The following is a 12,521-nucleotide window of genomic DNA, read 5'->3' on the forward strand; positions in this document are numbered from 1 at the left end:
CCACGACCATTATATTACACTACATTTTTTTAAATCTTCAAGCACTATTATTTTTGTTCTTTGCGTCACAAATAACATTTTTTTGCAGTCAGAGGACCTCCCAAAACGTGTATTTCTGGTGGAAAATTAATATTGAAAACCGTTCACGAATAGATAAAATTGTAAATTTGATCTTAAATATCTCGACAAATATTAGGGATATCGAAACGGGGTCAACGTCATTTTTCATAATTTTTTATGTAGTTTTCATAATTATTGTCAAAACCAGTGGTCCTTATGAAATCCCAATCAGTTTTTTGACCGTAACTCCGCCAAAAATGAAGATACAGCATCAAGGATAGAAAATGTAAAAACTAGACTAAAAAAGACATATAGTTTACTTCGTGTTTTTTCCGCAATTCCGCTTCCCAAAAAAGTTATTAGCGATTGGTGCGTTTTAAATAGATCACCCCTGTATAATGTGAAAGCAGTCGATGGTTTGGACTTGAATAAAAATCTCCGATAAAACAAGGTAATGACCTACCATAAATAACCCAATTCATTTAATAAAAATCCACAGACACCAAATGACATGGCCGAAAAAAAAAGGTTTTACGATGTACATCCCAATGCTCAGTACAATGAAATTCTGAATCTAATGAAATCTCATTCATGCGTTCCGCCACACTAAAATGAATGTGACAAAAAGAAAATGGCGAATTTCTATAAGTTTTGTCCACTATAAGCATCGTATTTCTTGATATCTGTTTGATCTGCTTTGCTACAAATAATAACACTTATAATTAGGGAACGGATTCGTATGTATTTACATATTTTTTTCTAGGCAATTTACAGACGTTTTTCAACTAGAAGTATTCATACTGGGGATTTTTAAGCCGTTTGAGTCTACTTTTATTTCACATATTTCCACATATTTGGATGTTATCGCATATTTATACATATTTGATTAAAATAAATAAATATTTCTACATATTTAATCAAAATATGTACATATTTTTCATTTTGGGCATATTTTCATAACTGGGAGGTGGTTGACAGGAACTGTGAACCACAGACTGTAGGGCTGTGAATCACAGTGGGTACAATGGTTATTGTAATTTACACAGAATGCTGCTAATTTGTTTCTCTCTGATGCTGCCCCCAACATGGTCAAGGCTGGGCAATCTATTCAGGTATTTTATCCTAAGATAATTCATGTGACGTGTATTGCTCATGCCTTGCATCGAGTAGCAGAAACTGTCCGATCTTTGTTCAGTGACGTAGATTCCTTAATCTCCTCAGTTAAAAAAGTGTTCTTAAAAGCACCAAATCGCATTAAAATGCTAAAAGATCTCTATCCAGACTTGTGCCTTCCACCAGAACCAATATTGACAAGATGGGGTACTTGGCTGGAAGCAGCTCAGTATTACTATGAAAACTACAATAAAATCAAGAATGTCCTTTCACATCTCGAAGACGAAGCAGTAGCGATAAATACAGCCAAGTCTTTATTCGAGAAACCTAATTTAAGGAACGACCTTGCATTCATTTCTGACAATTGCGTATTTCTTGCACAAGCCATTACCCAACTTGAGTCCCAAAATGTTCGACTGACAGAAAACGTGTCCAACGTTAAAAAAAGTCATCGAAAAGGTGGAAGGAATACCTGAGAGTAAGGGAGATCTGATCAGATCAAAACTGGTAGAAGTACTGAGCAAGAACAAAGGGTGGGAGACCATCTGCCAGATTTCTGATATTATCAGTGGAACAGAAGTCACCTCAGAATATCGTGTACCCTTTACAACCAACGAGATAACTTCTTTCAGCAAGGCACCTATAACATCTGTAGATGTTGAACGATCTTTTAGTCGTTACAAGTCCATCTTACGCCCAGATCGTCGTCACTTTACGTTCCAACATTTAAAATTTCATGTGGTTGCAAACAATTTCGAAGAGTGAAGTTTTCAAAATTGAAAATTTAACACATCTTTTTATAAATAGTAAAAATGTTCTTTGTTGTATAAATCATTATAACTTGTAAAAACAAATTATTTTGTTCCTAATAAATTATTATAAATTGTAAAAATTTTCTTTTCTTGTATAAATAATTATAACTTCCCCCCCCCCCCAAAAAAATTCCATTTTCATAAAAAAAATGTCCATTTTACTTAAATATTCCAGAAAATATTTTAAGAAAATCACATATTTTCCACATAATTGACGAAAATAAATGCATATTTTAATTAAATATTTGGCATTTTTAAATACATAAAAATCCGTTCCTTACTTATAATGGAGGACGTGCTATTTATTTTGTGGAAAATTCGATAATTGTTTCATTTATAAGAAAAGTGAAAAAAAAAAAATGCATATTTAAAAATATAAATAAATTAATAACGATATTTATCCCCTTTTCCCCCTCCACAAAAAAAAAATCATACATGCTACACGTAACACAATGGAAATACTCTACTAGCAACCTCTTTCATTGTGGTAATAAACCAGTTGTGAAATGTCAGATAACAACCACAAACAATTTAAACAAGAAGCTCTAAGAATGCCAACTATGTAGCCAAGTAAAGCTCTGTATTTACATACAGCTTCAGTAAAATTAGCAACTCGTTTAAATTTAAAATAACATTGTTCAAAGTGGTTAAATATGTGAATCATACGTGTGGCATTTCTCAATATGATTTATTTAATAAAAGTTTGAATTTAAAATTTTCGATAATTTTAACTCCAATTTTTATTTATTTATCCTTTTAATGAGATTTACACCTGTAGCTACAGGGTACAATAGGTAAATGTGATAGGTGAATAAATATATAACGTGGCAGACGTGAATGACGGTCATCCAATGAGGGCCGCCATTAGTCACCCAGTTGGTCACAGAGTCAACGGCGCCTTAGCCGTCTTCGAGGATTGGAGGGTAGCGTAGTTGAAGATAAGTTTGCAGCTAAAGGGTTGGGATGAAATGAGAGTTTTTTATGAAAATTTTTATATCGAATTTTGGCAAGTTCGGAGATGAGTGGAATTTGGAGATCTGTATGAATTCTGTGGTTGCTAACATAGAATGGGAGCGTCTACTATGCGCCGGAGTATTTTAGATTGGAGAGTTTGCACAGTCTATTGATGTTGGATTTTTTAGCTGTTCCGTAAAGTTGCGAGTCCGTAAGTCCCATATTGGTGTGAGAAGAGCTGTATAGAGATCGTCGTTTGTTCTGTAGTGAGAGTTTTGAGCGTTTGTCAAGTAGTCTGGCTAGAAGTTTGTATCGTTTGTTTAGTTCGGTACGTTTAAGTCTCGTATGGGGGTTCCAGGTAAGTCGCTTGTCTAGGTACATTCCAAGGTACCGCACATGGTCGGCTGGTGGGATAGGTGTATGATGTAAGAAGACAGGTGAGTGTGAAGACTATGTATTTAGACTTAGTTGGGTTAATTTTTATACGCCAGTTTTCTAACCAAGGTTCAATTGAGTGAAGGGCTGGACTGTAGAGAGCGTACTGCGAGGATAGGGTCAGAGTGTGTGGAGAGAAATGGCAGTGTAATCAGCGAAGGTGTAAATAGAGGTATTAAGGTTAGAAGGTAAGTCGGCAGTGTAGATTGTGTAAAGAAGAGGAGCTAAGACACTTCCCTGTGGCACACCAGCAAGGACAGGATATTGTCTAATTTGTCTTAATTGTGAAATTATCGCAGACTATTAAAGAATGAATGAAAAAATGTAGAAGAAGGCGCTGATTAGAATAAACGTGAAGAATTTTAAGAATGAAAGAAGATAAAGAATAAGGTTGTGTTGAAGCAAGTAGAAAAGAACCCATAATTGCGTGTACAGCAGAAGTGGATAAAAGAAACTTAATTCTTCTACATCCTGGAAGATTGGCATATCAATGTTGATGGTGTAGAATACAAAATCTGATTTTATAATTTGGTAAACTTGAAATGGGCATCGGCTATGTAGCAAATAAATCTGAACCTGCTAACAAGAATGTAGAAGAACAGCAAAGAGTAAAGTGAATTGGAAACTTAGTTAAATTTGTAATAAAGATAAAACATGTTAGTGCTATGCAGCTCTGTATTGAGTTGCGAAGTTTTATAAAACGTAAACCTAAAGCATTTTCGATTAGGTTCTATGGCTTATATTTTAAGATTGATACCGCTTTCTTATCTATTTATTTATTTTAAAATTAACCTCCTGCTTATAACCCCAAAGAGCAAAAGAATGTCTAAACCAGCGTTTCCCAACCTGTGGTACGCGAAAAATAATCAATAATGGCGGACATAAAAAATTAAATCATAAAAATATCATAGATACGTTTTTACCTATTTCATAAAAATTATTTAAATTATAATATTATACAGTAAAGTTGGTAATATGTACTAATAAGGTTAGTCTGTCTCAAGATGTACGAGAAAATAGCACATTTAACAGGATTAAAATTATTGTCTTTCATGGAGTATTTTCCAGAACCCGAAAACACAAATAATGAAATTGGATTTCAAACCCCTTCTATAAAGAAAATTTAGGAAAATAGGAAAAGCTACACCATTATCAAATAGAAGATAAAGAAAATTTAATAGCATTATCATGTGACAGTACTTAAATGATAACTATGTAAAAAGGGAAGGGATTAGCTATGAGGTTAGCATACTGGACTCCCACGCGGAGGTCCCGGGTTCGAATCCAGCAGCTGACCCTTAGATTTTCTCTTCCTAGGAGCTTCTTACAGCTCACTGTCCGGTGATGGACAGTGTTGTCTGTAACGAGAGAACACTGTCCGGAGGCCGGCAGTGCACTGGAAAAAGCTCCGGGCGCTAATAAACTCAGTTGTTGATGCGCCAAAAAAAAAAGTGTACCTGAACTTGAACTTCTTTGTAACAGGTACATTGTATCTCTACACAAATAAAGTTTGAATTCGAATTTGAAAATGACTGGACTATACGTCATAATAAAAGAAGACTAAGATCTTAAGGTCTGCAAAGTTAATAAAGGGTACATGAACTTGAACTTCTTTGTAACAGGTACATTGTATCTTTATACAAATAAAGATAATAGTAAATAAAATAACACACTCGGAATAACAAATTTCACGAAATATAATCATTTTTACGAAGTGGTACAATTTAGCATGATGTTCTATCAAGTGGTAAGGTGAGCAAAAGAAAAAGGTTGGGAAAAACGCTGGTCTAAACACCACTTTTTCGAACTAAGCGAACCTTAAAGCAAATAATTCCTGTAAAAATTCAATTAAAAAAAACAAAAAATTAGATTTGGCCTTAAAACTTCCTTTTGAAACCAAAAGTAAAGGGAATTAAAAATGGAAAAAAGGGGTGTCAAATAGGTACAAATAGAGTGAACTGAGACTGGTTCAAAGAGAAATTTTGACCAAGTAATTTCAGAGCAGGGCAACAGAGAACACATTCACCGACAATTTTGTTATATTTTCTTTCTTTTTCATTTTTTTTTTTTTTTTTACTTCATGGCAGAAAAATACTGAATATTAATGATATGGAAATTTAAAGATTTACATATTATGCAGAAGATTATGGCCTTGGTAGTAAAATGTATTATATATATATATAAGTAAAGTGTTTGCAATGGTTTCAGGTGTTGAGAAAATACGGCTTAGCAAGAGCCGCACCAGAAGATTATATATTTTCTCTCTCTTCTGTATGAGATTTTTCACTCGTACATAGTTATGATTCTAGGCGATGCCCCTAGCAAATCTTTTTATTCAGTAGAAATTTATTTCCTCCGTCGGATATTTCTTTTTTACGTGTCACGGTCTAAAAGAATCAGACTAAGAGAAATATATATACATTTATTCAACGCCATAATTTTAATAATGTTTTTTGAAGAGCTAAAACGAAATTAAAAAAGAAAAAAAAAACTAATTCAGTGTAAAACTAGTCGAATGGAAAGGATTTAGTTAATCTTTTGCTGGCTTTTATAACTTCAACAATTTTCTTCTGAATCAGAAGCAGTAGTTAAAAATAGTTATTTATTTAACAAGTGTGGAAAGTAGTACTTTTCCTCACGCGAGGCAGGGTTTGCACGCACGAGCGAGCGAAGCGAGGCGAGTGCAAGTGCAAATTGCCGAGTGTGAGGAAAATACTTGACACTCGAGTTAAATATTATATTTTTTCTGCAACCATTAGATTTATTAACTAAAAAAATTAAAAATTTCATTTTTACAGTCTACAAAAAGTAATTTATTTATTATAAACATTTATTGTTATATTACAATTATTTACATTACTTATTACATTTTCTGCTGTTTCTTTTATTGATGGAGTGTTTTCTAAACAGGAATCGCAAGAATCCATTTTAAATTTCTATAAGGTAACACTATAACCTTTTTAACTGTTATAATTAAAAATATCTAATTATTTATTAAAGTATTATTTTTATTTCTATATTCCTTTCAATTTTTATTTTATTTTTTAATATTCGTTTTTTAATTATTTAGTTATGTTAAATAAGCTTATTAAAGTTTTACAGAAAATATTTAATAACAAAACTTCTTATATCAAGGAAGCACAATTAAGTTTTTTCACTCACTAGTGAGGAAAGTGACACTAATGGGAATTTTTCCCCACTTGTGAGCTAAAGTTGGGCATTACACAGCTGATTTTAATTGAGTAATGAGAACATTCCTACATGGTTGCAGAAAAAATAACTTTTTTAATGCCCAACTTTAGCTCACTAGTGGGGAAAAATTCCCATTAGTGTCACTTTCCTCACTAGTGAGTGAAAAAACTTTATTGTGCTTCCTTGATATAAGAAGTTTTGTTATTAAATATTTTCTGTAAAACTTTAATAAGCTTATTTAAATTTATTTTATTTAAATAATTAAAAAACGAATATTAAAAAATAAAATAAAAATTGAAAGGAATATAGAAATAAAAATAATACTTTAATAAATAATTAGATATTTTTAATTATAACAGTTAAAAAGGTTATAGTGTTACCTTATAGAAATTTAAAATGGATTCTAGTGATTCCTGTTTAGTTTTTTTTTTAGTTAATAACCCTAATGGTTGCAGAAAAAATATAATATATAACTCGAGTATAAAGTATTTTCCTCACACTCGGCATTTTGCACTTGCACTCGCCTCGTGCGTGCAAACCCTGCCTCGTGTGAGGAAAAGTACTACTTTCCGCACTTGTTAAATAAATAACTATTGACTTATGAGTGTAAAGGATGCTTTTACTAGAACGAACACAGCAAGTGTATTATTTCTTAATTTAAATTAAAAAGTATTTTAGTAATGAACAACTTTATTTATCTCCTAAACAAAAACTTACAGTTTAAAAAAGTTAAGTATAATAGTTGATTAAACTAAAAAATGTACACAGCTTTTGCAAATAATTTTCTGAATTAAGCAGTTATCGCCCTAACATAAATTTCACATATGAATATGAGAAAGACAAAAATCTTAACTTCCTGAAATTCACACTAATTATAAGAGACAACAACTTAGAAATCAGAATATTCAGAAAGCCCCACGTTTTTATAATTTACATATTCATCAATATTCAATTTAACAACTACTTCCCAGTACAAATGAACTTAAGTACTCGTATGATTCATTTTCCGTCACGTTGAAAAACAGGAAATTATTTATTTCCGGTATATCGTAAATCTGCACGATTGTAATACTTCCACATAGCAAGGGTGAGACAAAGTAAAAAAAAAAAACAAAAAAAAACTTGAAAATGTTGGAGTAATGTAACCGAAATTAAGCGCTCCTGGCGACAATCACTTGTAACTCAAGCATTGGATAGTTATGTATTCATTAAAATAATTATGGTTGGACAAATCTGCTAACAAAACTATTTCATAACTTGACTGACTCAATAAAAAATCATCCCACCAATTTGGATTCAGATCAAAGCACTCATCAATATCATCAAGTTAAGCGACTAACTGAACATATCGTGCATAAAGTAGAAAATAGAAAGTACCCAGCAGCTATATTTCTTGATTTAGCAGATGTAGACTAGTTTGAAACGCTGGACAGCTTTAAAAAATTAGGTAGACTTACGCTCTTAATTACTATATTTTAATCATACGATCCTTTTTACACTACCTAACTTTATGAGTAAGATTCAATAACGTTTACAAAACTCGATGACAATTCTAGCAAGCCTGCCTCAAGAAGAAATAAAATAAATCATATACTCGGCTATTTCTACTCTATGGACAGACCTAAAACCAGTATAATGATAATCTAAGAGAAACAACCGAGAAATCTCTTACAAACAGAAAGATCAAGGAGTGTGGCAGCCCGACCGTAACTCTGGACGACGAAACTTCAACAAAAACTGAAACTATCTCAACCCAAATAAGACAGTTATGGCCACTAATTAATAGAAAAACACTAACAATAACCTACAAGAAACTACTAAAACCTATTGTGACATACTCCTATCAAATTTGGGTAACATCTAGCAAACGACTTACCAAACAACTAAAGACATTACATTAAAAATAATAATAAAATAATGCACCAGAAATACTCAAATTCTTGCAATAGATTTCGGGTTGTATTACATAAAAACAAAAGTCATATTATAATCCATTCGAAAAATCCATTTGTGGAACAAATAATGTTAACTTTTACTATAATTAATTAAAATAATTAACATTTAGACGATTAAAAAAAAAGATTAAAGATGAATGATCATCTGGAATTTAAGTCAATGACAAATAAAAAAAATAAAGGAACATTAAAGATTATTAATAGTGTATACCAAAAATTAAAGGAAATCCTTTCTGAAAACTACTCAGGAATACAAAGAAATCTAATTTTGTTCACCATAATCTATTAAAAAGTCTCAGTTGAAGAATACATTGAAAAAGTTTAGAAATCAACTGCAATAAAGCTTAGGGAAACTAAGATTGCTAATGTTGATCTTATAGTCGATTAAAAAGAAATTATTAAAGAATTCATCAAAAACGCTTAGAAATCAATTTAAATACATTTTGTAGAATCCGAAATAGAAGGATTAAAAATACTAAGCTTGCAAAAATAGTAATTTGTAAATAATTATTAAATGATAACATGCAATATTAAAGTTTAAAATAAATAATTGATAGTAAAATCTTACCTTTTTTTAAGGTATATCCAAGTTCATCAGCATCTCAGTAGATCACCAGTCCAATAGCACTTGACACTTGACACAATTTAAAATAATTCACAACACTATTCGCACTAAAACTGTATATCACGCACTATGTATAACTTAAACACAATTTATAAAATAGAACTTCACTTTAACACTAGCAAAAGTTCACTTTAAACGGTAATAAAGAGACAGGACTAACAAGTTAAAGATGTCCGCCGGTAACTGGCCGTAGAGATTAGCTATTAAATTGAGGTTACCTGAGTTGTGTGACCAGCTGTTTTTCTTTTTAAATTTATTTTCATTCAAAATCTACTAAAATAAAATGAAATTGGTGCATTTTTATTACGAAATTTTAAACTGAAAGAAAATTTACATTACAGTGTTCACACCATATATGTATTATTTTCAATTATATCTTCTTTGCTATTTTAAAGTCAACTTTAAAATAAATCGATGAAATAAAATAATTGATTCAATAATTACATATTTACTATTAACATTTTATTTTGGTAGATTTTTAGTGAAAATAAATTAATAACAATAAACAGCTTTTAACTCATCTCAGGTAACCTCTATGTACCAACTGATCTCTCTGGCCAGTTACCGACGGCCATCTTTACTGCTTAGTCGTGTCTCTTTATTTATGTGATTTTTTTAAGTGGATATTAGTGCAAGTTAAACTGAAGTTCTATTTTATAAATTGTGTTTAAGTTATACTTAGTGCGTGATATACAGTTATCGTGCTAATAGTGTTGTGAATTATTTAAATTGTGTCAAGTGTCAAGGGCTATTGGACTGGTGATCTACTGAGATGCTGATGAACTCGGATATTCCTTAATCAAGGTAAGATTTTATTATCAATAACTTATATTAAATTTTTATTATATTGCATGTTAATTGTATGTTATCATTTAATTATTACTTACAAATTAATATTAATGCAACTTCTTGACTACGTTCAGTGTAGGTCAATTATTTAATTCTGAATACTACAAGAAGTATTTAAATTGATTTCTAAGCGTTTTTGATGAATTCTGTGATCTTTCCTTTATAATCGACAGTTAGTTCAAAATTAGCATTCCTTTTTTTCCTCATGTTGTTTTTTTTGGAATGGATTTCTAAACCTTTTTGTCCGTATTAAAGTGATAAGTAAACAGGTCTTGAAATATTTTCAAATGTATCATCTTTACAAGAAGAGATTAACAACAAGTCAATCATTGCTATGTTATCAATGTTACCAAATTATAATAATTTGTTTCAAACGTAATGGTTGAGAAAATACGAGTATTTAAGACTTTTGTTTTTATGTAATACAACCCGAAATCTATTTCAGGAATTTGCTTATTTCTGGTGCATTATTTTTATTGTAAAGTCTATAGTTGTTTAGTCAGTCATTTATTAGCTGTTATCCAAATTTGACGGGGGATGTCAGAATAGGATTTATTAGTGTCTTCTGCATTATTGTTCATGTTTTTCTGGTAATAAGTGGCTATAACTGCCTAAGTATTAATAATAACTGATTGTAACAGTTTTGTGCTGATAAGTCGACGCCTAGAGTTACGGTCGAATTAGCACATACCTTTCTGATTTCTGGTTTATCTTAGATTTTTGTTAGATTTGAGTCTGTCCTTAGCGTAGAAATTGAAGATTTTAGGATTTATTGGACCCTGAGGCAGGTTCGCTAGAATTATCGTCGGGTACTGTAAATGTTATTGAATCTTACCCAGAAAGTTAGGTCTTATAATAATGTAACTAAGAGCATGTTTACCTAATTTTGTAAAGCAGTCCAGCGTGTCAAAATTGTCAAATACATCAACTAAATCAAGAAATATAGCTGCTGTGTACTTTCTGTTTTCTATTGTACTTTATGTTCAGTTACTCGCTTAACTTGATGTTACTGATAAATGCTTTGACCTGAACCCCAAATTGGTGAGATGGTATTTTGTGTGAGTCAGTCAAGTTATGTAATAGTTGTAAGCAGATTTGTCCAACCATAATTATTTAAATTAATACATAACTATCCACTGCTTGAGTTACAAGTGATTGTCGACAGGAGCGCTTAATTTCGGTTACATTACTCCAACTTATTCAAGTTTTTTTAACTTTGTCTCACCCTTGCTGTGTAGAAGTATTACAATCTGCACTTTCGCATTTGTATTCTATTGAACCATGAGAACGTATTAAAGTTAAAGAATCCTGGTAGGTATTTAAGGGATATGCTTGTTTTGTGCGTGGGTAATGTTTTAAAATTGTAAAGTGGGAAATGTGAGAACTTAGGCAGGAAAAACTGAATCATACCTAATTCATTTGTACTCGGAAATAATTGTTAAATTAAATCCCAGTACAAGTGTGATTCTAATCGCTTAAAATGTAATGCGTTATTCAATGAAAATCTTAAAGAGAACATTTTAGATAGTAGAGAACATTCTATACGCTCGTTTCATTCTTAATTTTTTTGTTATAAGGTTTGCCCAGCTGAGTCGATTCGTTTTGTTCGAATGATTATAATACCAGAATTATAGTTAATTTGGTCTCCATATTGTTTTGATAAATGGATTACTGATTGTAATTCTTTTTCCCTGAATGTAATTGATGTTGTTGATACTGTCCAGTTGATGACTGTGTTTGCACGAGTGGATGTTCTTTGTATCCGTCATGGATTTTTCTCCCGCTCTGGTCAATGCAGGTTCTATCATTGGCTGGACAAACTAGTTTGTAAATACCACGGTTGTCACAAGGGTTATTAGTTTCGATTTGTGCAATGTTTCCCAGTTGGTTATTGGTCCTAAGAGCTGTTTAGAAGCCTAGTTTCTTGGAAAGGTTACTTAGTTGGTATGTCTTGTTTCCGATGTAAGTAAATACAATTGGCGAATAAGTTGGGTGTGTTTTTGTTTTGGCCTTGGTTTGGGCAATGTTTGTACTTAGTAATTTATTAATCATGTTGATGGTATAGCTGTTATTTGTGGCTATTGTGTGAATGATGTTGAGTTCTCACTCACAGTTGGTCAGTACAAGAGGTTTAGTATTCAATCTGTCAGGTGTCTGAGAGCGACTAGTTTATGTTGAATAGGATGGTAGGAACTGTTGTGTATAATAGTGTCAGTGGACGTGGGCTTTCTGAATATTCAGAATTCTAAGTTTTTGTCACTTGTAGTAAGTATGATATCCAGGGATTTAAGAGTTTTGTCGTTCTCATATTCATGGGTGAAATTTATGTTCGAGCGATACCGGTTGAGTTAAGAAAATAATTTACATCATTGTTCAGTCTAGTTTGAGTAGTGGTCTACATTAAATGGTCTTCATAACGTGCGCAAAACGTTACACCGAATTCTTTCTTCAATTGTGGCACAGACGTTCATGTTGCATAAATATATCAGACAAAATTGCCGATGCGGAGTGTCCCATTTCTAATTG

The 12,521-nt window shown here is 31.8% G+C and overlaps 1 protein-coding gene across 7 annotated transcripts in view; it reads left to right on the forward strand.

Annotated features, from left to right (window-relative positions):
- The window catches only part of kek2 (leucine-rich repeat, immunoglobulin-like domain-containing kekkon 2 protein), a 562,599-nt gene that overhangs the window by 36,029 nt on the left and 514,049 nt on the right, over positions 1–12,521 (forward strand). For 3 of the 7 annotated variants that reach the window (XM_074133669.1, XM_074133667.1, XM_074133672.1), the window contains exon 1: positions 9,537–9,950. The exons of the other annotated variants lie outside the window; for them this stretch is intronic. The gene's annotated coding sequence lies outside the window, so the exon portion shown is untranslated. Of the gene's footprint in view, positions 1–9,536; positions 9,951–12,521 lie in introns of those variants that run through there. 7 annotated transcript variants of the gene reach the window in all.

Source organism: Rhodnius prolixus, unplaced genomic scaffold (assembly GCF_049639745.1).
Source record: "Rhodnius prolixus isolate KJV_2025 unplaced genomic scaffold, Rpr scaffold_10, whole genome shotgun sequence".
Taxonomy (NCBI): Eukaryota; Metazoa; Arthropoda; class Insecta; order Hemiptera; family Reduviidae; genus Rhodnius; species Rhodnius prolixus.